The sequence below is a fragment of the Carlito syrichta genome, unplaced genomic scaffold (genome assembly GCF_000164805.1).
Source record: "Carlito syrichta isolate Samal-C Ts95f unplaced genomic scaffold, Tarsius_syrichta-2.0.1 Scaffold104742, whole genome shotgun sequence".
NCBI lineage: Eukaryota > Metazoa > Chordata > Mammalia > Primates > Tarsiidae > Carlito > Carlito syrichta.
The window spans coordinates 509,283-509,815 of NW_007048838.1; positions in this window are offsets into that span (position 1 = coordinate 509,283).

Consider the following 533-nt stretch of genomic DNA (forward strand, 5'->3'; position numbering starts at 1 on the left):
GTGTTCTGGCCGTCAGGAGAGCGCTCTGTATGCGCGTAATTTATTTTTTAGAAAGCGCCCTTATTGCATTATGCAATTCCCTCGGCCTTGGCCAGGTGCTCCCAGCGATGGCTGGTCTGACGAACGGCCGTTCCCCTAGCTCGAGAGATCACCCCGGGACAGACCCAGCTCCAGCCCGTCTTCTCCTCTGAGAAGTCATCGGGGAACTCGCTGATGCGGGGTTGGGTTGGGGATTTTTTGGCCTACTTGTTGTTTTCCTTTAACTCCATTTTTTTTTTAAGTTCATAAGAACAAAGAATAGGACTGTGTTTCATAAGAGTTTATAGCGCATACACAAACGTTAGCAAGAGCACGGGCGCTTTAAAAGTGTCTGGAAGAATTGAAAAAGGCTTCAGGACATGCAGGGTCATCATTCCTACCGGAAACTTTCAGACTTTTGCCTGGGGTGCCAGGCACTCTTTTATTTTTCATTTTTGTTTTTTGAGTTGGAGTCTCACTCGGTCGCCCAGACTGGAGTGCAGCGGCCGCTCCCG